The sequence below is a fragment of the Nyctereutes procyonoides genome, unplaced genomic scaffold (assembly GCF_905146905.1).
Source record: "Nyctereutes procyonoides isolate TBG_1078 unplaced genomic scaffold, NYPRO_anot_genome, whole genome shotgun sequence".
NCBI lineage: Eukaryota > Metazoa > Chordata > Mammalia > Carnivora > Canidae > Nyctereutes > Nyctereutes procyonoides.
The window spans coordinates 28369259-28390248 of NW_026575133.1; the positions used below are offsets into that span (position 1 = coordinate 28369259).

Genomic DNA, 20990 nt, shown 5'->3' on the forward strand with positions numbered 1-20990 from the left:
TGGAGAAAAGGGAACCCTCTTACACTGTTGGTGGGAATGTGAACTGGTGCAGCCACTCTGGAAAACTGTGTGGAGGTTCCTCAAAGAATTAAAAATAGACCTGCCCTACGACCCAGCAATTGCACTGTTAGGGATTTACCCCGAAGATTCAGATGCAATGAAACGCCGGGGCACCTGCACCCCGATGTTTCTAGCAGCCATGTCCACAATAGCCAAACTGTGGAAGGAGCCTCGGTGCCCATCGAAAGATGAATGGATAAAGAAGATGTGGTTTATGTATACAATGGAATATTCCTCAGCCATTAGAAACAACAAATACCCACCATTTGCTTCAACGTGGATGGAACTGGAGGGTATTATGCTGAGTGAAGTAAGTCAATCGGAGAAGGACAAACAGTGTATGTTCTCACTCATTTGGGGAATATGAATAACAGTGAAGGGGAATATAAGGGAAGGGAGAAGAAATGTGTGGGAGATATCAGAAAGGGACACAGAACATAAAGACTTCTAACTCTGGGAAATGAACTAGGGGTGGTGGAAGGGGAGGAGGGCGGGGGGTGGGGGTGGGTGGGTGACGGGCACGGAGGGGGACACTTGGCGGGATGAGCACTGGGTGTTATTCTGTATGTTGGTAAATTGAACACCAATAAAAATTAATTTATATAAAAAAAAAAAAAGAAGTGTCTGCCTTCAGCTCAGGTCATGATCTCAGGGTCCTGGGCTCCCTGCTCAGGGGGGAGTCTACTTCTCCCTTTTTCCCTCCCCCCACCTTGTGCACTCACTCTCTTGCTCTCTGTCATAAATAAATAAATAAATAAATAAATAAATAAATAATAAATAAAATCTTTTTTAAAAATATATTTTTTTAAGTAGGCTTCATGCCCAACACGGAGCCCAACATAGGGCTCAAACTCACACCATGAGATAAAGACCTGAACAGAGAACAAGAGTTGGACACTCAACCGACTGAGCTACCTAGGTGCTCCTGATTTTAAAATCTTCATGCATTTTCTAGTATGTGCTGGCTTAAAGCCTGAGGAGAATAGCATTATTCGTGTTGTATTAAGTTCTAATAGTCAACTCAATATCATTGTATTCTAGGTGTTGGTTCTGTGACTTAGAGATGTGGGTTGAATGGAGTGACCCCTCCTTACCCACCATGTGAATCCTGCTTTAGGATCCATCCAACAGCCAGAGATCTAGGTAAAGGATCTTGGCTTTTGTGTGGTCTCTTATCTCCCATGTGTTCTACAAATTCCTATCCTTCTTCCCTGTCTGGAGTCAGGCTTTCAGCACTTCTTACCTGGTGAGAATCACCTGCTTCACTGCTCAGACTCCTTGTCCTCCAGACTGGCATCTTCAGTCCAGCCTTCCATTGCAGTCCCTGCTTCTGTTCTAAGGTACAAATACAGGGACACCGGGGTGGCTCAGTTGGTTAGGCATCCTACTTTTTTTTTTTTTCATCCTACCCTTGATTTCATCTCAGGTCATGATCTTAGGGTTGTGAGATCAAGCCCTGCATCCAGCTCTGTGCTGAGCAAGGAACCAGCCTAAGATTCTCTCTCTGCCCTACCACCTTCCTCTCCAAAAAAGTAAATAAGGTACAAATACACTCATGCTTATACTCACTCAACATGGAGGGGTGCCTCTAGGGGAATCGTTAGAATGAGAGACTGAATCTGCCATGATTGTCACCTTTCCCACCTTGACCTTCACCCTTCTATGCTTCCAGTTCCATTTCATGGCTCCCTACTCTTCTGGGTCACCCACATTCCACCTCTGCTAGACCACAGGTGGCTTTGTGTCTATAATCACATTCACGTTTTCTCTTCTGGAAGGGTGTTTCCTCCTCTGTCCAATTCACTTTTACTCATCCCCCAAGGGGTAGTGTTACCTCTGCTGGGAAGTCGTGGATTCTCAGACTTGACTCCAGGTCTCTTCTCAGTGTGCCCATCATCCCCAGAGCATACGATATGCTCCCAATAAACAATTCACTGGTTCACGTGCGGCACTTAACTGTGAGCTCTCAGAGGGCAGGGCAGGGTGTTTCCTGGCACATAGCAGCCATTCAACACATGCTGGGTGAATGACTGTGGAGTGGATGAATGGCTGGGACAAGATCTGTTCTTATGCTTATTGCCAAAAGCTTTTTTGCAAAATGACAGTGCCTGTCACCTGGGCCAAGAGAAACCAGAAAAGAAGCCAGTGTCCCAGCCTGGAGGGCAGAAAATTAGAGGGCAGGTAGATGCCCTTGTAGGGGCCATCAGGGAGGTGGCCACAGGAATCAAAGGGAGAAACTGTCCTTAAGATACAAACATGGGAGGCTCTAACTCAGGTTTTAGCCTTCAGTTTTCTCAACATGGATATTTGCTCCAAGACACCATAAATAGAAACAAAGAAAAGGATTGGAAAAGGAATTTGAGACAAAGATTTAAAGACCTTTGGTATTTAAAATTAAGAACCAAATTAAAGGAGAGGCCCTGAAGTAAATAAAGAACGTGTTCACTCAACACAGGACTGATGGGGAGACATCCAGGGACTCAGCAGTGCCGTTTCCCTGAGCAGGCATCGACACTGGGAGCCGGAGGGCGTGGGATTCCCTCTGGAAGAGTGACAAGAGGAATCTCCCTCCATCTAGTTTGCCTTAGTGCCGTCCTGAGGATCAACAAATCACTAACATCCCAAAATTTCTGCTGCAAGAGCAAAGGCAGGCCAGAACTATCACCAGAAAGCCACTAAACATCCCCACTGCACCTGGGGATATGCTCTGGCTGATGTCCCCATGTGCCAGGTCCTGGACAGCAACACTGCAGGTCCAGAAGCTGAACCTAGGGTTGATCGGACATAGAAACACACTCACATTAACAAAATTTCCAAGAGGTATATGTATAGATCAGAACAACCTGAGAAAAAAGTGCTAAGAAATAAAATGGTAAGTAGCCCATGATCCTCATGCCTACAGATCTGTGTACACTCCCTCTAAAGTCACAGTGCCAAGTGAGGGGCACTGGGGGACACGGAGTCTAGCAAAGGCTACTGGTTTGGTGACCCTAAGCCTAATGCCAGGGGACTCTGCTAGCCAACCCCCTTGTCTCCACAGTAAGGTGGGATCTCACCTACTCAGCAGAAGCTTGGATTTGGGAGCACCTGGATAGCTCAGTCAGTTAAATGTCTGACTCTTGATTTTGGCTCAGGTTATGATCTCAGGATCAGGTTGTGAGATCCAGCCCTTCATTGGGCTCCACATGCTCAGCCTGCTTGAGATTGTCTCTCTCCCTCTCCCTCAGCCCCTCTGTCTCCTTCTTTTCCTTCCCCTGTATGCTTGGAGAAATGTTTTCTCTCTCTCTCTCTCTCTCTCTCTCTCTCGAAGAAGAAGAAGAAGAAGAAGAAGAAGAAGAAGAAGAAGAAGAAGAAAAAGAAAAAAGAAACTTGCATTTGAATGGATTTTTTTTTCTTTCTGCCTATAGCTCTTCTGGCCCCTCTCTTCCTCAGAAAGGATGTAGGGGATTAGGTTTAAGACTTTTGGAAATAATACCCAAACTAGTTGATGTCATAGTTTGGAGCTCCCAAAAGCAGATACCGTGATAAAGACTTGGGTGAAGATAGTTTTTTGGAAGATGATCCCAGGAAGCACAAGGGAGGACATGAGGAAAGGGAGCCAAGGAAGGGAGAAAAGTCAAAGGTTCATTAATGATCAGGATGCTCCTTGTTCCCCACTAGGGCCCATCTGAGATACCATGGGAAGCAAGCCCAGTAAAGTATACTCCCACTAATTCCCTTCTCCATTGGTTGAAGCTTATTCCTGGAGGCATTTACTATCCACGGTACCTCCAAGCTATGCTTCAAGTGCCAAAGAAAGCCTTCAAGCAGGGGGGAAGAGAGAGAAACCAGAGTCCATGGATGCTTGGAATCATCTGTAAGTGCCTAGGAATTCACAGGCACCCACTCGGATTGTGCTGTAGCTGACATCTCCCCGGCCACTGCTCTGGGATCGTGGTCCCACAGCATTCAGCCCAAGAATTCAAGCCCAAGAATGGAAATGATACTCATTGAAAAGGTTGTTTTTTTTTCCCCCCAATGTTTTCATTTACTGTGAACTATAAATGATTCATAACTTGATTTTCCCCACTTGTCACAAAATGTGAATTTTCAGTTCATTTTAAAGATTAATTTTTAAACTTAGGGATCCCTGGGTGGCACAGCGGTTTGGCGGCTGCCTTTGGCCCAGGGCGCGATCCTGGAGACCCGGGATCAAATCCCACATCGGGCTCCCGGTGCATGGAGCCTGCTTCTCCCTCTGCCTGTGTCTCTGCCTCTCTCTCTTTCTCTCTCTGTGACTATCATAAATAAATAAAAATTTAAAAAAAACTAAAAAAATTTTTTTAAACTTAAACCAACCCCTAAAAAAGTAGTAATATTTAAAATCATCTTTCAGTTCATTTCTATTTTAATATAGAAATTAACAGACCTACTCAAGATTTAAGATTCTGTCTTTTTATTCAATTAATAGCTTACAATTAAACATTTATTATTGCTATTAAGGACAACTAAAAATTATTAATTGTGCCTAAATTACAATCAAGTCAAAATTTTCCAAATGAAGATATAATACTAAAACATTTACCCTCCTTTCTGCTTATGATATAATTACAGAGACAGTCAACCTACTATTTATCTAGAGTATTTATTCAACCACATTATAAACCATTAATTTTTAGAGAAAGTTTAGTTACCAAACACTCTTGGCTTATGCTTGAGTGTCTAGAGTATAATCTTTATTGTTCTTCCAACTGTGATAGCGAGTGGCAGTGACAAAATTTCTGATATCTGCCACTTGTAGCTGAAGTGCTATGATGGAAGAAGTGTACCATGATTTAAAGCCAACAAAAAAGCAAAGGCATAGGGGAATTCCAAGAACAGTATTTGAAACCTGCAGAGGTTTATGCCCCTTCCAACAGATAGTGAACACAGGGTTTTCAGGGAAGAAGGTTGGAAGGGCTGTAGCAGCTTGAGCCCTAGGAATGCTCCAAATGGCCCTGCTGGGATTTGCTTCTAGAACAGGGCACACACAGAGTCTTGAGAAACCTCAGGAAATGAATCAAAACTGTCCAGGATGGGCAATAGAGACAAATGTAAAGAGAAGATCCAGACCACAGTGGGGAAGGGGACTGGATCCAGGAAAGTTTGCTCAGAAAGCAAGGCACCGTATGTTTGAACAATATGCAAAAACAACAGAGTGGGGAGCTCTCTAGATTTAGAAAAGCTTTTCTGAACACTTCTTCAATTGGAAAGTTCGGGAGAACCAATTCTACTTAAAAACGAGTAACAGACGTGCTTATTTTAGCAGCACATATACTAAAATTGGAACGATGCAGAGAAGATTAGTATGGCCTCTGTGCAAGGAAGACACTCAAATCTGTGAAGCATTCCATATTAAAAAGAGAGAGAGAAAGTAACATAAAATATTGAGGTCAAATCCCATACAAAATGACTATAATAGAGTAAGAAGCAGAATAAACATTCGTACAGACAATCAAAGCATGCCAGAAAGATGTGGCAACAGAACAGATCTGAATTAACCTATTATCTCAGAATAAGCTAAAATGATATAACATATGGGTAAACAATACTTAGGAAGACCCAGAAATGAGATAACGGAACTCACAAAACAATTAGAAGTCAAAGAAAAGTTTATATCAAAATGAAGCCTAAATTAGAAGGAACATAGTAGTGAATAGACAAAAATCGCTCCTGAAAAGAAATAGCTGATTAAAAAGAAAGAAGAAGAAGAAAGAAGAAAGGAAGAAGAAGAAGAAGAAGAAGAAGAAGAAGAAGAAGAAGAAGAAGAAGAAGAAGAAGAAATTTAAATCAGAAATAAATTTTAAAAGGGTGCCCGGTAACCCAGTAGATTGGGTGTTTGACTCTTGGTTTCAGCTCAGTTCATGATCTCAGGGTCATGAAATTGAGCCCCACCTTAGGCTTTGCCCTTAGAGTGGAGTCTGCTGGAGATTTTCCCTCTTCCTCTGCCTCTCCTCCCATTCCTGCTCCTGTTCTCTCTCTCTAGAATAATGAACAAATAAATCTTTAAAAAAAATTTTTTAAACCTTTGAGAAAAAATAATGAGTATTGAAAATAGGGAAAGAAGATTAAACACACAGATAGTAGGAGTCCCTTAAAAAGATAATAGAAGCAAGGGAAGAAAAATATTAAAAACATAATTCAAGAAAAATTCCTAGAAATTAAAAAAAGGATATGAGAGTCCAAATTGAAACAGCATAGTGCAAACCTGAGACCACTGACCTCAAATAACCAACAGCAAGATACGAAAGTTTAGTAGAATTACTGAGTTTAAAAAGTCAAAATAAAAAAAAAAAAAACACGTTGGGCCTTTAGAAAAAAGGACATGGGACTTGTAAGGAAAAAGAAATGAGATTACCCTCAGACTTTTTACTGGAATGATTTCATCCAGAAGAAAATAGAGCTCATATTTAAGAAACTCAAGGAAAGGAATTATAAGTCAAGGATTTTATATCCAGAGAAACTGACTCTCAGATATAAAATTATTATGGACAAGCAAGAGATCCAGGAATGCTCAGTCATCAGCTATAAAGATATTTGATGAGCATGGAATATACAGTTACCTGTAGAAGTAAGCAGGGATGAAGAGCAAGAGGTCAGAGTAAGTCACAAGGGTGTATTGTGACAACACAGATAAAGACAACTGTTTTTCTAATTAGGGAAAAGAGAATGTGGTGAATATTTGCATAAAAAATGCCTTAAATATATTTGTGGTAGTATTAGTACTTTTATTCTGAGGCTGCTGTGTACTCAATATGGGATAAAACAAATGTGTGATTATGGGCTGTATTAATTCTATCATCCCTTGTGTCCTTGAGAACCAGGAATCTTGGTATCAAAGAAGGTACATGTATAATAGAAAAGAACTATAAGAAAAATTACATAAAATTCTAAGTCTTTTTTTTTAAGATTTTATTCATTTATTCATGAGAGACACAGAGAGAGGCAGAGACATAGGCAGAGGGAGAAGCATACTCCATGCAGGTAGCCTGATGTGGGACTCGATTCTGGGACTCCAGGATCATGCCATGGGCCAAAGGCAGATGCCCAACCGCTGAGCCACCCTGGCATCCCAAATTCTAGACTCTTAAATCAATATGAAAAAAAAAAAAAAAGAAATCAGTATGAAGGGACACCTGGGTGGCTCAGTGGCTGAGTGTCTGCCTTCGGCTCAGAGCATGATCTTGGAGTCCTGGGATTGAGTCCAATGTCAGGCTCCTTGCATCTCCAGCCTGCTCCTCCTGTCTCTGCTTCTCTCTGTGTCTCTCATGAATAAGTAAATAAAATCATTTATTTTATATACATATGTATGTATTTATATACATACATATGATCAAAAGCTATAAGCTTCCAGTTATAAGATACGTAAGTACCAGGGATGAACAATTTGATAACTACAGTTACCATTGCTACATGATATGTGGGAAAGGTCTTAAGGGAGTTAATCTTAAGTGTTGTCATCACAAGAAACATTTTTTTTTTGGAAGATACTTATGTATTCCTGAAAAACACGCACAGAGAGAGGCAGAGACACAGGCAGAGGAAGAAGCAGGTTCCATGCAGGAAGCTCCATGTAGGTCTTGATCCTGGGACCCCGGTATCACGCCCTGAGCCAAAGGCAGATGCTTGACTGCTGAGCCACCCAGGTGTTCCAATTAACATTTTTTCATACCTTTTTATTATGTCAGTATGAGATAATGGATGTCAACTAACCTTACTGTGGTAATCAATCATGACGTGTTAATCACACCTTTATTCTGTACACCTTAAACTCACACTGTGATATATGTCAATTATATCTCAATAAAACTGGAAAAATATTTTATTTTATTTTATTTTATTGGAAAATATTTTATTTTATTTTTTTAATTTTTATTTATTTATTTATGATAGTCACACACACACACACACACACACACAGAGAGAGAGAGAGAGAGAGAGAGAGGCAGAGACACAGGCAGAGGGAGAAGCAGGCTCCATGCACCGGGAGCCCGATGTGGGATTCGATCCCGGGTCTCCAGGATCGCGCCCTGGGCCAAAGGCAGGCGCTAAACCGCTGCGCCACCCAGGGATCCCGGAAAATATTTTAAATAAAAAGAAAAACGTTAAAATTATTGCTTCATATATTAAAAATACATTGCTGAAAAGGCTGATAAATAATAACTAATCCGATTGAAGTGAGCATCTCCAGAGCTCAATATGTCATCTAAAAGAGTTTCTCACTGAAAGAAACTGGTGCTTCTTAGAGAAATGACTGATTCCAGACCTAGAGCAGGAAACATATAGGTGACCTGAAACATCTTTTAATGCCAGATGGAGGCTATCAGAGATGACTAGGGTCATGTCAAAAGGACCCAGGAGGCAACATGAAATGCCTCCCTCAGGCCAAAGATGGGACAATGAGCTTCTATAATGCTAACAACTGCTATTGAGTGAAATACCCCTGTCCCCAATCTACAGCTTCAAAAGTTATTACCGAGAAAGGATTATATTTGAAAGATGACAGAGAGAGGATTCATGATCTTGAAAACAGGTGACTACAGAAGAGTCAAGCATTGTTCTACCTTATTCATGTAAGAATCATCCCACTGGGGAACCAAATAGTAGATGAAGGGAGGCATCTCTTTAAAATTGTATTCCAGCTCATAAATGAAAAATGAAATGGCCGAATTAGAATATCACCATTTAGCAATCCCCAATAATTTAACACAGAAAGGCATGAAGCATCAAAGCCTGTTAACATGACAAAGAAAGAGAGACAGTTAATTAAGTGCCTCCTATTATCTGGCCGAAAGGACCTAACCTGAATCTGATCCAGTCTCTGGAGCCAGCTACAAATTTTCAGGAGATACAAGGACAAAAGAACACGTTAAACTATACATAAGTGTGCAATCGGCAAAGGACAGACTGTGGGAAATTTTACAGGTCAAAGGTCCTTCAACAGATTAACCTGGAAGAGAACAAAAGGATGGAAAAGGAGCCAAGAGATTAAAAGAGACTTGAAAGATAGACATTTTTTAAGCAAGGTCAGTGCCCAAAGTGGGACTTGAGCTCACAACTCCAAGGTCAAGAGTTGCATGTTCCACTGGTTGAGCCAGCCAGGTGCCCCAAAGATAAGCATTTTTTAATATAAGACAGTGATTATGACGTAACAAAAAATATGTATCTGGTCTCTGCCCATTCTCGGCACAGAGCTTCTAAGACCCTTGGAATCTTCTGAGTCCTAGGAGTGTCTTTGGTATACTAACGAGATGTCTCTAGGCTAGAGCGTCTCTAGTTAGACTCCATGTGGAGGCTGGTTGCCAGGGGAACCAGTCCTGTGATTAGAGGGGTGGAATTTCAACCCCTTACCATGGCCCTTTCACCCCCACCCTGCCTGCTCCCACCAAATCTCCAGGGAGGCAGGAGGGCTAGAGATAGAGTCAATCACTGCAGCCAACAATTTAATCAATCGTGCCTACATAGTAGAACCTCCACAAAACCCTTAAATGATGAGGTGTGGAGAGCTTCTGGGTTGGTGAATACATCTGTGTGCCCAGGAGGATGGTACATACCAAATTCCAAGGGGTCAGAAGCTTCTGTGTTTGGTACCCTCCCAGACCTTGCTCTCTATGCTTCTTCACCTGGCTGTTCATTTCTATCTTTTACTAAATCCTCTATAATAACAGTAAATAAAGTGTGTCCCTGAGCTCTGTGAGTCGATAAAGCAAATTACTCAAATTGTAGCCAAGTCAGACAGAAGTGTAAGTGACCTGGGGACCCGCCACTTACAATTGGCTTCTGGGGTGAGGTTAACTTTAGTGGGACTGAGCCCTTTACCTGTGGGGTTGGTACTCACACCGGGTGGTTAGGGTCAGAACTGAATTAAATTGTAGGCTTCCCAAGTGGAGTCCGAGAATTGATGAAGTGCTTGATGTGGAAAATCTGCACATTTGGTGGCAGATGTGTTACGTGAGAGAAACAGTTTTCCTTTCATCGTGGGTGGGGATGCATGTTTAGGTGATAAAGATGCATTTAAAAAAAGCACAAGAAATGTACCACTGTAACAGTCCACACGATGGTTGCCTATGGGGCCACGGGAGAGGTTGTGGCTGGGACAGGGCCTTGTGATTGCATGGGGCTTCGGGGCGGCTGGCCAAGTTGCGGTTCTTCACCTGATGGCGTTTGCCTTGAAATAATTCGCTAAGCCAAAGGTTTGATTTGTGAAGTTTTCTATACTTGTGATTTATTTTACAAGAAAAGGATTTTAGAAGCAAAACAAAAGCTTATCCCATGAGCACGATTTCCTTTTTGAAAGCTAAAACCTGATTTGTCCTGTGTGCTTCTCTATACATTATGAAATAACTGTTTCGATAAAACAAAGCAGTGTTTTTAAAGCCTCTCCAGGAATTTGTACCTCGTATCTGAATGAACACAGAATTTTCCTCTTGCTTAGTTTCACAAGGCTTAGAGTGGCTTTTCTAGTCTGCAGAATAGAGAAATTCACCTGCACAACTCCCGCTTTCAGTACGGGATTAAGTCACTTTTCTTCAATAGAACAAAAACATACTTCTCTATCATCTCTGCTTGAGAGTGAACGGGGGACATTCTGAGATTCTGTATTTTCCCTGAAAAAGTGTAGCCCAGTTTGCGCACTTAATGTCACCCGGGCCGGGTGCCCCTTTGAACTTCAGCTGGCCGAGGGCTCCCTGCCTCAAACTAATGAAAGGATCCAGGAAGCTACAGCATAGATTGCATTCCGAGGAGGTCTTGGCTCAGCCTGAGGCTCCCTCTCATGCCCTTCGGCTTGATGCTTCCATTTGCACCTTGTTCAGAAGTTTCTAGAGTCAGTCGCTTAGCAAACACAGCCCCCAGTGCTCTTGGGAGGCTGGGCTTGAATTTCGACTCCATAACCTCACTGCTGAAGTCAAAAACTTCCTTGTGCATTGCTCAAGGAAAAGGAACCAGCTGGAAGGCATGATGAAGGTCTGCCCTGCCCGTAGCCCTTCCTGCAGTTGGGCTAACCTACACTCATCAAGGTAGATCCTGGTGGTACCTAGTCAGGTGAACTCACCTGCCAGGGCAGTCAGCCCCAGTTACTAGGGGTCTGATGTGAACTTTAAATATGAGCTCTTGGGACGCCTCAGTGGCTCAGCAGTTGAACACTTGCCTTTGGCCCAGGGCGTGATCCTGGAGTCCCAGGATCGAGTCCCACATCGGGCTCCCTGCATGGAGCCTGCTTCTCCCTCTGCCTGTGTCTCTGCCTCTCATGAATAAATAAAATCTTTAAAAAATAAATGAATAATAAAATAAATACATATGAGCTCTCTAAAGGTTTCTAGAAAGTGGAACTATACCTTTAAGATGCCCCACACAAAGCCTGGGGTGCCGGGTTCAGGGAGCTCCCCTGGAGCCAAAAAGGTTTCCTGCCCTCCCAGCCCCCAGCCTGCACCGCAAACCCAGCACAGCAGAGATCCTCACAGAAGATAATAGACAATAATAAATATTTACACTACATGAGGTATATGAAGTACACTAAAGCACTCATCTAAATAAATGATCGCACATAATACTAAGTAACTTTAGGGTACAGTTTCTGCCCTGGGCAGGGGGTGTATGTTGGGTTGACAAGATTCACCCAAAATCAGAAGCAACTAAAAGCACAACTATACCACCTGCCGCCTCCCTACCATTTCCACCGCACCGCCTACCACCTCCCCTCAAACTAATACTCCATGGGTCTTCGGATCCTAGCACTCGGACCTTTGTACTTGCCACTTCCTCAATTCTATTTATGCTGCTCCCAGATTTTTGGAAAAAAAAGAAAAAAATTCAGGTCTTAGCTCACACGTCCTCCTCTCGCAGAGGCTTTCCTGAAAGCCCATTATCCGCCTGATTTATTTGCTTGCTGGTTTATTTGCCTCCCTAACTATCAGCCCCATCAGAGCAGGAAACCTTGTCACTTGTGTATCCCGAGCACCTAGCACACCACCTGACTCTAAGAGTGTTCCGGAGACCAGAAGGTGAGGGGTGGCTCCTGGCCTTTGGGGTCACCGTCACCACGTCAGGGCCCATCAACCCGTCACCTGGCAGGTAGCTTCACGCTGGAGGTCCTGCGCCCCTAGGCCTCTTCTCCATCTGGAGGACAGCCCTTCTGTCCCTGCTCTACACACAACCTCTCGTCTCCCTCGAATCCAGGACACTGGCTTCTGTCTTTAACAAATGCCTTGGACCTACTACACCTGAGGTGGGGAGCCCTGCTTGGTGGCGCTCTGCCAGGGGGTGATGTCAGGAACTGCCGTGGTGGGGCGGTCGGGGGGAAGCAGGGGACGGAGGGGACCAGCTCCGGCCTCCTCCCGAGGGGGCTGTGGCAGGAACTGCGCCACAGACGTCCTGCTCAGAGATGTAAGGTCAGCATTTGGAGCCTCTGTGTCTGGGCCTGTGGGTCATTGGCCCCAGTCTGGGCAGGGGTGGGGCTCCTGGCTCCCACCAGGGCAGGGGGTGGAGGGAGGGCAGCAAGGGGCCACCAGCACTCACAGCCACTGCAGGTAAGGTCACCTGGCTCTTGACCTCCAGCAGCCTCTGCTTCCTGGCCTTGGAGTCCCCAATGGGGAGCATCATGGGGAGGCCTGCACCCTGCCCTGATGGAGAATGCAAGGACCCTGCACGGAAGAACCCAAATCCACAAGTCAACCCTCAAGCCCTGAGGCAAGTGCTCCGTCCAGGTGAGCGCTGGGCTGTAGGTGTGCCACCTGCTGCAGACAGCAAGGCCGCAGTGCCCTCCACCCTCCCAAGGGGCCCACGTGGCCTCCGTGGCCGTGCCTGCTGGGTGGCATGGAGAGCGGGGTGGGGGCGACGACGTCCCCCACAGCTCCTCCTCACCTCCTTCATTAGTTTCTTTCACCAGCACTGGGGGAGCCCCAGCCCCGAGCTACAGGTTTTATAGCCCCAGGAGGTTCCATTCAAGCCGCGCTGTTCCTGCAGAATTTCTCCATGGCTCTCCGCACTTGAGGAAAGGAAAGAAGAAAATCAAGGATGCCTAAAATACACCAAAAGCATCTGTTGCTTAAAACTCTTTCATTCTGCTGATTAAAAAATAAATAAATAAAAAGGAATGAACTTCAGAAAACGAAGATCTCACCCGAAATAGGAATTCCATGCTTGTCGCTCCTTAAATTAAACTAAAATAGCTTCAAGCTTAAAGTTTCTATAACATGATAAAAAGCAGGCAGGTCAACCCTGGAAGACATTCATGTGTCCACCGTGGCCCGGAGGTGAGGGAAGTGGTCTTTGCATCTCAGGGCTCAAGTGGAGTGTGGTAGGTGCACAAAGAACTCTTCCCGAACCAATGCCTGCACGAGCGAGCGTGCCTTACCTGGCCTCCCTCTTGTCCGGGGCCTCCCCCCTCCTTGCCCCCCACTCTGGGGCCTGCCCCCCTCCTGTCCGGGGCACCAGCCTCTTTCTAGGACAACCTGCAGCCGGGCAGGAGGGAGCTAGGGGCCAGGAGGGCCCAGCACCAGGCCTTCACCATACTTGCCTGCCAACACCTTGGTCTTGGACTTCCAGCCTCCAGAACTTTGAGAAACGGTGTCTGTTGTTTAGAAGTCACTCAGTCTATGGTATCCTATCACAGCAGGCCGAATAGACTAAGACAGTTCCCTTTGGGGATCCTAGACTGTGGGGTCTCCTAGTGAACACACACACACACACACACACACACACACATGCATTCGGCCCCAGAAGCTTCCCGCTGCCCCTGTGGCCTCTGCTCCCCCTGCTAGTAGGTTCCTCTCTTCCTACCATAGCTGCTCTCTCTCCAACTCATGGGTTACCTCTGCCGCCCCCTCACTGCTGCAGGGCTGTGCCCCTCCTGCAAAGCCACTTGCTCCTGGAAACCCTTCCCCTATCCCCGCTGCCCCTCAGCCCTGCCTCTTCTTGGTCATTGCGGGGTGGGGGGTTGGGGGGAGAGGCTGCAGGGAGCACAGAGTGTCCCACAGTGTGGGATGGGAGGGGATTTGAAGTGGGCACACGAATGAACACTTCTTCCTTAAGGTACTTAGGCCTTTATTTTTAGTTACTTTCTACTTATGGCAAGAGATACTGATTCTCCTTTTCAAAAACATCTTCCTTTTTTAAACATCTTGTATTTTTTTAATATTTTAAAAAAGATTTTATTTATTTGTTTATTTGAGAGAGAGAGAGAGAAAGAGAGAGAGACAGAGAGAGAGAGAGAGAGAAAGAGAGAGAGACAGAGAGAGAGAGAGCATGAGCAAGGAGGGGCAGAGGGAGAGGGAGAGGGAGAAGCAGGCTCTCCACTGAGCAGGGTGCCCACGCAGAGTTTGATCTCTGGCCCCTGAGATCATGACCTGAGCTGAGGACAGATGCTTAACCGACTGAGCCACCCAGGTGCCCCTTACATTTTTTGATTAAAAATATATAAGCAGAGCACCTGGGTGGCTCAATCGGTTGGGGGTCCAATTGGGTCAGCTCAGGTCACCATCTCAGAGGTGTGGGATGGAGCCATGTTTTGGGCTCTGGTCTCAGTGGGCAGTCGGCTTATTCCTCTCCCTTCCCTGCTTGCTCTCTCTCTCTCTCTGTCTCTCTGTCTCTCTCTCTCAGATAAATACATAAATAAAATGTTTAAAAAATATTAAGCCCATGACAGCACAAGTGGTGGTGGGTGTGGCAAAAGTCCTCAGAGTGGCAGGACAGGGAGTGGTTTTAGAACCCGTGGCCCCAGTTTCACCCTCTCTTACCACTTATGCCTTTCTCTGGAGCTGTTTCCCAGTCTGTTGTCCTCCAGACTGTGCGGCCCTGGGAGTGGGGACAGCTCTTGGCCATTGCTGTGTGCATCCAGGACCTGTGCTGTGCCTGGCAGGCAGTGGGTACACCACGCACACTTCCTGCCCCGAGCAGAGTCCTGCAGGATCCCAGACCCTCTGCTGGGCCTAGGATACATCTGGCTTGGCCCAGAAGCCACTTCCTCATTGCCCGTGGTCCTGGCCCCTGGATGCCGGCCAAGGGACAGGGTGTGTGTGCCTGCCTGCATCTGGCTATGGCCCGCCTCCGAGGTCCTCACCCACTTATGGCTGAATTCTGCTCTCCCTGTGGCTCTGCAGAGCTTGCTCCTGTGCCCAGGAGTGAGGAGTGCTTGTTGCTGAACGTGTTTGTGTGTCTCAGGCTTGTCCTCTTCTGGGGAGAGGGTCTGGGACTGGGCCTTCCATGATGCTGAACACTGGGTGGCTTGTGCAAGTTCAAGAAAAGGCTAATTGGGATTGGTCCTGTCCCCAGGGTCACTCAGCTGCACCCTTGCACAAGCCAGATGGGTTGGTCCACAGGTCAGGGACACGAGTTTGTATTGCTCTGACAGTCCCTGCTGTAAGTGACTCCTGCAGCACCCAGAAGAGAGGCTGAGTCACCCACGTAGTCACTCACCCATTCATTCATTTGACAAACATCTGTTAATAATAATAGCTAACAGGTTTTTAAAGATTTATTTATTAGAGAGGCAGAGAAAGAGCATGCACGTGAGCAGCAGGAGGGGCAGAGGGAGAGAGAATCTGAAGCAGACTGAGTGCTGAGCGTGGAGCCTGACGCAGGGCCTGATCTCATAGCTCTGAGATCAGAACTGACCAAGAGTTGGTTGATTAACGGATTATACCACCCAGGGGCCCCAACAGTAGCAAACATTGACTCGTTATGTTCCAGACAGCGAACAAAATGCTGTCCATACGGGTATCTGCCAATGAGAGGCTGTAATTAAGGGAGATAATGCCTGAGCTCAATGAGGGCTGTCTGTATTATTACTCCCAGCTCACTACTAGTAGCCCCAAGGGCCAGGGTCTGCACAGAGGATGCAGAAGGCTCCCTCCCAGGCGAGGGGCAGTCGCAGATAATTACAGGGTCACGTAAGTCCAAGTAAATGCTGTCTCAGATGGAAGGGCTTCTGTGAGTACTACTGAGGGGGTGACCAACTGCCTGGGGAGTGGAATCCTCACCTGGCTGCCCTCTGACCTGGGCTGGGCTGGTGTTAGCCCCAGCCAGAAAGAGAAATGTGTGGGGATGCAGTATTGGCTGAGGAAGGCTTCAGTTGAGGGGGATTCTGTGTCCAGGGACCTGGAGAGAGTAGGTGTGGCTGGAGCCAAGTAGAGAATAGTGTGGACCTGGGAGCTCAGGTTAACACAGTGCTTATTGGGGCGGTGGGGGGCAGGTAGGCTGATGTGTGCCCGTGGGGTGGATAGTGAGCTGGGAGGGATAGTCTGGGTGCAGAGGCAGCCCCAGCAGGGGTATCCTGGGCCCAGGCCACACCAGGCTGAGAAGAGCCAGCAGGCTGCCCCTGCCTGGATCTCCATCCAGTCATGGCACTGGGGCACTGACCACTGGCCTCTTCAGGAAGTTTGAATTTCACTATGAAGACACGTGCAACTGTGTCTAACCCCTTCCAACAGGACAGGGATGTCCAGGTGGCCCTTATCTGGTCTGGGTGATGGGAGTCCACTGGCTTCATTGTGTACCTTTGGGCTGTTTGGACCTGGAAGCAGGGAGATCCCAGGAGCACCGGTCCCTGAGGGCTAGAAGTCTCAGGTCAGGCCCTGGCTGCAGCCCCTGACAGCCTCCTGGTCTGCAAGGTCAGCGTTAGAACAAGGCCTGGCATATCCACGTAGCTTGGCTGCCATAGTCGGTCACATAGTTAAAGTCTGGGGTCTGACATTGGAATGATCGGGTTTAGTCTTGACTCTACGGCTTTCTAGCTGTGTGAACTCTGAGCAAGTGACCGAGAATCTTTAGGAGGCTGAGGTTCTTTTTCTAGACCGTGGGGATAACCGTAGCACATAACGCATAGGTTAGCGCCAGAATTAAATGCTCTTGGGGCATTAGTGGGAACATTCCCAGTAAATTGGCTGTTACCGTGCATGTGTTTAATCGGTGAATGTCGAAACTCTAAAAGACTTTCCAAATTCATCCCCTCCCCGCCTTTCCTCGTAATTTGTTCTCTAGATCCAGTTTGTCCTCTCCCTAGTCCATGTGTCCCAAGCTCACCAGAGTGAGCTTCCTAAGGCACAGATTGGATCATGCTGGCCCCCTGGCTTGGCAGTCGCTGCCCTTCCCCGCAGACCCCATATCCTCCCACCACTCTTTACCGCACCCGCATCCTGCAGTCCCAGGCACGGAGCACCTTCCCTGCCTGGGTTACATCTCACGTAGTTCCTTTTTGCCCAGAATGACATGTCACCATCCTATCTCAGCTTCTCCCCAGACTGTCACCTCTTTGTCCACTTCCTCTGATTCCTCCAGGTAGTACAGATTTCTCTTTCTTCCAGACATACCCCCAAGCCTCTAGAGGCAGGAGCGTGGGGTGGTGTGTGTGTCTGAGCCCTGGACTGGCATCCCCAGAGCCTGCCCACAGCGGGCCTCCTGCAGGCTGGCTCTCACCTGGACTCCCCCGTGGCGGCTGAGAAGGAACCTCTGGGCCAAGGGATCCGGCTGTGGGGCTCAGAAGAGAAAGTGCTGCCTCTGCTGTTTGAACGTCAGGTGGCAAGAGCCAGGTCCTGGAGTGGGTCCGGCTGTCAGGGCTGCAGCCCACATGCTGTCCCTGGCTTTCCAGGTGACCCCGGGTGACCATGGAAGTTGGTGGGAAGCTTCCTTAGCTTCTGCGCAGGTGACCACCACAAGCCAGGGATGAGACACTTATTCTCACAGTTCTGGAAGCTACAAATCTGAGGTCAAGCTGTCTGCAGGTCGGGTTCTCCCTGAGGCCTCTCTCCACGGCCACTGTCGTGGCCTTCCCTCTGTGCACATGCATCCCTCATGTCCGTCTGTGTGTCCAGATCTCCTCCTCCGGGAAGGACACCAATCAGGTTGGATCGGGGCCATCCCTAATGGCCTCAATTAACTTAATCATCAGTTAATGGATTGATTGAAGTATAATTAGTTTCAGGTATACAGTGTAATGATTCACCAATTCTATATATTTCTCACTGTTCATCACCATCGGTGTCCTCTTGATCTCCTTGACGGATTTCACCCGTCCCCCTGCCCACCCGCCCTCTGGCAATCACCAGTTTGTTCTCTGTATTTAAGCATCTGTTTTTTGTCTCTTTTTTTTTCTTTTTCTTTGTGTGTTTCTTTTCTTTTTTAGGATTTTTATTTTTTTAGGAATCTCTACACCCAATGTGGGGCTCGAACTTGCAACCCCGAGATGAATGGTCACATTAATGACGTTAATGGTCGCTGCACCAGTCAGGTGCCCTCATGTTTTGTTTCTTAAATTCCAAGTGTGTGTGAAATCATACAGTATTTGTCTTTCCCTGACTTACTTAACTTAGCTTTATTCTCTCTAGATCCATCACATTATTGCAATGGCAAGATTTCATTCCCCCTTTTTTTTTTTGCCTGAGTAATATTCCATTATGTATACACTGCATCTTCTTTTCCCATTCATCAGTCAATGAACACTTGGGCTGCTTCCATATCTTGGCTATTGTAGATAATGCTGCAATAAACACAGGGGTGCACATATCCTTTTGAATTAGTGTTTTCTTTCTTTTTTTTTTTTTTAATTTATTTTTTTTTTATTTTTATTTTTTTTATAAATTAATTTTTATTGGTGTTCAATTTACCAACATACAGAATAACACCCAGTGCTCATCCCGTCAAGTGTACCCCTCAGTGCCCGTCACCCATTCACCCCCACCCCCCACCCTCCTCCCCCTCCACCACCCCTAGTTCATTTCCCAGAGTTAGAAGTCTTTATGTTCTGTCTCCCTTTCTGATATTTCTCACACATTTCTTCTCCCTTCCCTTATATTCCCTTTCGCTATTATTCATATTCCCCAAATGAATGAGAACATACACTGTTTGTCCTTCTCCGGTTACTGTGGCCAAGTTCAAAAAGGGTGTTGCCTGAGTTCTTCTCTGGGATTTTGATGGAATCTTGTCTCACATTTAGATCTTTCATCCATTTTGAGTTTATCTTTGTGTATGGTGCATGAGAGTGGTCCAGTTTCATTCTTCTGCATGTGGATGTCCAATTTTCCCAGCACCATTTATTGAAGAGACTGTCTTTCTTCTAGTGGATCGTCTTTCCACCTTTATTGTATATTAGTTGAGCATAAAGTTCAGGGTCCACTTCTGGGTTCTCTGTTCTGTTCCATTGATCTATATGTCTGTTTTTGTGCCAGTACCACACTGTCTTGATGAACACAGCTTTGTAGTACAACCTGAAATCTGGCATTGTGATGCCCCCAGATATGGTTTTCTTTTTTTTAAAATTCCCCTGGCTGTTTGGGGTCTTTTCTGATTCCACACAAATCTTAAAATAATTTGTTCTAAGTCTCTGAAGAAAGTCCATGGTATTTTGATAGGGATTGCATTATACGTGTAAATTTGCCCTGGGTAACATTGACATTTTCACAATATTAATTCTGCCAATCCATGAGCATGGAATATTTTTCCATCTCTTTGTGTCTTCCTCAATTTCTTTCAGAAGTGTTCTGTAGTTTTTAGGGTATATTTTGAGAACCATTTGAATGGTAAATGGTTCTCCAACCTTTTATTTTCAGGTTGTAGGTGTCCTTCTGTCTAAAATGAGTCTCTTGTAGACAGCAAATAGATGGGTCCTGTTTTTTTATCCAGTCTGAAACTCTGCGCCTTTTGATGGGGTCATTAAGCCCATTCACGTTCAGAGTTACTTGAACTTCTTCTTAAAGGGGAGTTTTAAGAGTCCCCCTTAAAATTTCTTGCAGAGCTGGTTTGGAGGTCACATATTCTTTCAGTTCCTGCCTGTCTTGGAAGCTCTTTATCTCTCCTTCCATTTTGAATGAGAGCCTTGCTGGATAAAGTATTCTTGGTTGCATGTTCTTCTCATTTAGGACCCTGAATATATCCTGCCAGCCCTTTCTGGCCTGCCAGGTCTCTGTGGAGAGGTCTGCTGTTACCCTAATATTCCTCCCCATGAAAGTCAGGGACTTCTTGTCTCTTGTTGCTTTAAGGATCTTCTCTTTATCTTTGGAATTTGCAAGCTTCACTATTAGATGTCGAGGTGTTGAACGGTTTTTATTGATTTTAGGGGGGGATCTCTCTATTTCCTGGATCTGAATGCCTGTTTCCCTTCCCAGATTGGGAAAGTTTTCAGCTAGGATTTGTTCAAATACATATTCTGGCCCTCTGTCCCTTTCGGCACCCTCGGGAACCCCAATTAAACGTAGGTTTTTCTTCCTCAGACTGTCATTTATTTGCCTTAATCTGTCTTCATGGTCCCTTAATTGTCTGTCTCTTTTTTCCTCAGTTTCCCTCTTTGCCATCAACTTGTCTTCTATGTCACTCACTCGTTCTTCCACCACGTTAACCCTCGTCGTTAGGACTTCTAGTTTGGATTGCATCTCATTCAATTGATTTTTAATTTCTGCCTGATTGGATCTAAATTCTGCAGTCATGAAGTCTCGTGAGGCCTTAATGCTTTTTTCTAGAGCCACCAGTAGCTGTATAATGGTGCTTCTGAATTGGCTTTCTGACATTGAAGTGTAATCCAGATTTTGTAACTCTGTGGGAGAGAGGGCTGTTTCTGATTCTTTCTTTTGAAGTGAGGTTTTCCTTCTAGTCATTTTGCTCAGTGCAGAGTGGCCAAAAACAAGTTGTATTGGAACACGGGGGAGTATCACTGGTCCGTCTAGCTGGTCTTCTGGGGGAGGGGCCTGCTGTGCTGATTTTCAGGTGTCAGCACTTGGGGGAGCTGCTCTGCCCCTGCCTGCTGCAGGGCTCAGCGGGGGTTGTTTACCCCGTGGGACCCAGGGAGGAACAGCAGCAGTTGCTATGGCAACTCTGGAAGCCTGGATTCAGCCTCCGCAGGAACTACAGGGCTCGGGCTCTCGGCTCTCAGTCTGCAGGGCCTGGAGGCTCCGGGGCGGGGCCGCTGATCTGCTCAGCTCGGGGCA

At 46.0% G+C, this 20990-nt stretch overlaps 1 non-coding gene across 1 annotated transcript; it reads left to right on the forward strand.

Annotated features, from left to right (window-relative positions):
• Positions 1-5331: 5331 nt before the first annotated feature.
• LOC129494008 (U6 spliceosomal RNA) lies at positions 5332-5438 on the forward strand. Its single transcript, XR_008661270.1, has one exon. It is a non-coding gene; the product is annotated as a U6 spliceosomal RNA (small nuclear RNA).
• Positions 5439-20990: the final 15552 nt, after the last annotated feature.